The sequence below is a fragment of the Cherax quadricarinatus genome, chromosome 40, assembly GCF_038502225.1.
Source record: "Cherax quadricarinatus isolate ZL_2023a chromosome 40, ASM3850222v1, whole genome shotgun sequence".
Lineage (NCBI taxonomy): Eukaryota > Metazoa > Arthropoda > Malacostraca > Decapoda > Parastacidae > Cherax > Cherax quadricarinatus.
In genome coordinates, this window is record NC_091331.1 from 7,035,637 (window position 1) to 7,040,636 (window position 5,000).

A 5,000-nucleotide genomic window follows, 5' to 3' on the forward strand; every position below is an offset into this window, starting at 1 on the left:
TCGAAAAATAGAGTAGAGTGGAGATAGACTTATGGTGTTTGGAGGTGTTAGTGGTAGTGGTAGTGGTGGTGGCGGTAGCAATGGCATTGAAAGTGGTGGTTTGGTGGTGTTAGCAGCGTTGGTGGTGGTGGTGGTGGTGGTGGAGAAGGAGAGATGCGAGATACAATGATCAGCACCAGATTAATTAAGCATCACAGTAACATAGCTACAACAATTTACAACTTTTTACGTCATTTCGGTCCCTCCTGGACTCCATTATCAAGTCACGATAATGGTGACGACGTCTTTCATATCTGGCGTCGTGAATTTAATCTCTTACTATCCTGTTTCTTACTCTTAACAATCTTGCTCCATCTATCAACATCAGAGTTGACAATTACTGATAACCCTACTATCTACAGTTTGTTAAGATAAGAAATGCTAAGTATGGGCCAGCAAACTTCAGTATTTCTTCAGTTTTATCTTCTGACATTCTTAAACAGTTGGTTTCCATATTTATCTTTTCCTCCGCATCACCACTTTGATCCTCATTTCCCAACTCCGAAACTTCAGTTATTCGTATTTCATTCTATGTTATATTTCTGCTTTCATTAATTCTGTCCACTATCTCTTAAACTCACTTCTCCAGAGAAGACAGCTGCACTTTATCTGTCTACATTTTTACTGGACAAAATATTACAACAAAAATATCCTTCATCCTGTTTATTAATTTTGTTTTCAGTCAACCAACATCGAAGGAATATGGTTCATATTTCTCCCACCACCGACAATTCAGGTGTTTACTGTTTATCCTGATTCTTTTACATTCTTCAATATGCTGAGGAAACAAAATTCTTCCTTTTCGAAAGACTTGAAAAACAAAAATATAAGTCCTGAACTTGATGACACACCCGGCGTTCTTTTCTGTTATGTTGGGCGTCATAGCTATCTCATATTTACAATTATTTACTCGTTTTCTAGCCCCTCATAGTCGCCGTCTTTTTAAAGTCTCTCAGACATATTCTTAACAGGAATTTCTCACACTAACCGGACTCCTGACTTTATCTTTTTTTAATTATGGCTTGATAATGGTCCAGGAAGAGCCGAAACATCCGCCAGTTTTCATTTCCAGTTTGTGAGTTTGTTATGAATCAGAATAATATGCTATAATAACATAACATTTAATTATATTAAGCCCTTTTAGTTGGCCAGCTCGCCTTCGTTCCTGCCAGCCTTCTCACCTTGCCCTTGCCCGGGGTGACCTTGAAGGGGGGTGAGTGGGAGACGTGGAAGCGATCATCGTTGCTGTAGGTCTGACTCCCCAGAGTGATGAGGTGGTGATCCCGGCGTCTGATCCACGACACCTGTCGGCCACCACCACTCATGTAACAAACTACTCTCTAATCGTATAGTAATTTTATCATAATTGCATGAAAACTGTAACCAAATTAAATGTAAATCATCCATTGTAATCCTTTAAGATTTTCATTTATATTTTCAGGTCGTGCTTTGAAGAATAAGACACATGCAACACCACGGTATATTTATGGACACATGTCGCCAAATAGCGGCGTGGAGTCACTAGTTGGCGAAACTTTTCCGTAAATAAAGATACACGTGTTGCACATGTCTTATTCATCATTTTGTCGTTATTTTAGGTCCGCAATGCAATGTCGTTCTGTACTGCCACAACTTGCCAATTTGGCTTATTTGTGGAGCATTGTTCGGCCAAACAACCCGAATGTAAATTTATAGTTCAATAAATTAGCATTCTGAACAGCAGTAAATTAATATATTTCATTGGTTTTTAAATAACCCTAACTAAAATTAAGTTATTCTTAAACAGGCGGCATAGAATTGAGATATAATACGTTAGAATTGGTTTCTGACTTAGGTTTTATGAATGATATAATATTTACCTGTTTATTTAAATTTATAAATATGCAAAACAACCACTGGCTGAAAGATAGTTTTTTCAGTGTAACAGTGCCAAAAGTGATATAATTAGCACAGATCTACGGTGCAGTATTGAAGGTGTAATTGCCTAGTTTGTTGGGGGTTAAGAACTATCTCTTGGTCCCGACTGGGTGTGAGGTTGTCTACGAGTGATTTACAGGGCCGCAGTTGCTACCTATGTCACTTACTGTTTCGTGTTCGGCCACATCGTTAATTTGGCAGCGGAGAGCGGCGTTAGCGCCAACTTGGACGGTAGTTATGGTATTATTAGCAGTGAGGAATCGAGCGTTGGTGAGCCTTCTTGGTGCTTCTTCCTCGTACGGTCCCAGCAACACCCGAGGATCAGGAGTCCACAAACCTGAACCATAAAATGCAATATTTATTATACAACCATAGTCTCTACATAGAAACCACAGTCCCATACTCGAAGAACGTCATCGGGTACTCAGCCACTGCCTACGCAATAATTAACATACACCTGGAAACTTGAAAAATTGAGACACTTATGAAACATGTGGGAATGTTTATTGAAGAAATGTATCGCCACACAGTGGCTTCATCAGTCCAATACAAAGTAGAAATGGGTAAGGAGAGACGGAGTTTGAGGTAATCAGGCCCTCAGCCTGGAATCGATGTGTTCCGTCCATCACTCTTGTAGGAAGTACAGCAGAGGTCCAGAGAGGTGGCTTATATACTGCAGTCAGGTGAGTCGAAGCAGGAGGAGGCGGGATCACATTAGGACCTTCCACTTGTGTAAGTAGATCTTCGTCCAAAGGTTGGACAAACGTTGAAGAAATCTTTGGAACAAGATCCCATGATGTTGCAGGGTTTGTTTTCAAAACCATTCATCACATCTGTCAGACACTGCAACCACGCCCACACTTATGCTCACATTACGCCCAGAGCCACGCCCACATTGGAATAATTCTCCAGAGAACCATCTAGTGCGTGACTTCAGCGTTATTTCACCTCTTAGGTCAGAGGTGGAGCTTTTTTTACATGATTTACAGCAAACACAGGAGCGTGAAGTATTGTTACTTATGTCTCCCCACCTTTCCTCATCTCTTCCCAGAGACCTTTCTCACAGCCCTCCTTACTATCATTCCCAGAATCCTCCTAGCATTTCCTATTTGGGGTACTACTGATCACTCCGTGTACTACTGATCACTCCGTGTACTACTGATCACTCCGTGTACTACTGATCACTCCGTGTACTACTGATCACTCCGTGTACTACTGATCACTCCGTGTACTACTGATCATTCCGTGTACTACTGATCACTCCGTGTACTACTGATCACTCCGTGTACTACTGATCACTCCGTGTACTACTGATCACTCCGTGTACTACTGATCACTCCGTGCACTACTGGTCACTCCGTGCACTACTGATCTCTCTGTGTACTACTGATCTCTCTGTGTACTACTGATCACTCCATGCACAACTGATCTCTCTGTGTACTACTGATCTCTCTGTGTACTACTGATCACTCCGTGCACTACTGATCACTCCGTGCACTACTGATCACTCCGTGCACTACTGATCACTCCGTGTACTACTGATCTCTCTGTGTACTACTGATCGCTCTGTGTACTACTGATCTCTCTGTGTACTACTGATCTCTCTGTGTACTACTGATCACTCCGTGCACTACTGATCACTCCGTGCACTACTGATCACTCCGTGTAAAACTGATCTCTCTGTGTACTACTGATCACTCCGTGTACTACTGATCACTCCGTGTACTACTGATCACTCCGTGTACTACTGATCACTCCGTGTACTACTGATCACTCCGTGTACTACTGATCATTCCGTGTACTACTGATCACTCCGTGTACTACTGATCACTCCGTGTACTACTGATCACTCCGTGTACTACTGATCACTCCATGTACTACTGATCACTCCGTGTACAACTGATCACTCCGTGTACTACTGATCACTCCGTGTACTACTGATCACTCCGTGTACTATTGATCACTCCGTGTACTACTGATCACTCCGTGTACTACTGATCACTCCGTGTACTACTGATCACTCCGTGTACTATTGATCACTCCGTGCACTACTGATCTCTCTGTGTACTACTGATCTCTCTGTGTACTACTGATCACTCCGTGCACTACTGATCACTCCGTGTACAACTGATCTCTCTGTGTACTGCTGATCACTCCCAGTACTACTGATCACTCCGTGTACAACTGATCTCTCTGTGTACTACTGATCACTCCCAGTACTACTGATCACTCCGTGTACAACTGATCTCTCTGTGTACTACTGATCACTCCCAGTACTACTGATCACTCCGTGCACTACTGATCTCTCCGTGTACTACTGATCTCTCTGTGTACTACTGATCACTCCGTGCACTACTGATCTCTCTGTATACTATTGATCTCTCTGTGTACTACTGATCACTCCGTGCACTACTGATCTCTCTGTATACTACTGATCTCTCTGTGTACTACTGATCACTCCCAGTACTACTAATCACTCTCTCTGTATACTACTGATCTCTCTGTATACTACTGATCTCTCTGTGTACTACTGATCACTCCGTGCACTACTGATCTCTCTGTATACTACTGATCTCTCTGTATACTACTACTGATCTCTCTCTCTGTATACTACTGATCTCTCTGTGTACTACTGATCACTCCGTGCACTACTGATCTCTCTGTACTACTGATCTCTCTGTATACTACTGATCTCTCTGTGTACTACTGATCACTCCGTGCACTACTGATCTCTCTGTATACTACTGATCTCTCTGTATACTACTGATCTCTCTGTGTACTACTGTGTACTACTGATCTCTCTGTATACTACTGATCTCTCTGTGCTACTATCACTCCGACTACTGATCTCTCTGTATACTGATCTCTCTGTATACTACTGATCTCTCTGACTACTGATCACTCCGTGCACTACTGATCTCTGTATACTACTGATCTCTCTGTGTACTACTGATCACTCCGTGCACTACTGATCTCTCTGTATACTACTGATCTCTCTGTACTACTATCACTCCGACTACTGATCTCTCTGTGTACTACTGATC

The 5,000-nt window shown here is 42.4% G+C and overlaps 1 pseudogene; it reads right to left on the minus strand.

Moving 5' to 3' along the window:
• Positions 1 to 5,000, minus strand: part of LOC128687160 (zwei Ig domain protein zig-8-like) — a 158,081-nt pseudogene that overhangs the window by 16,629 nt on the left and 136,452 nt on the right.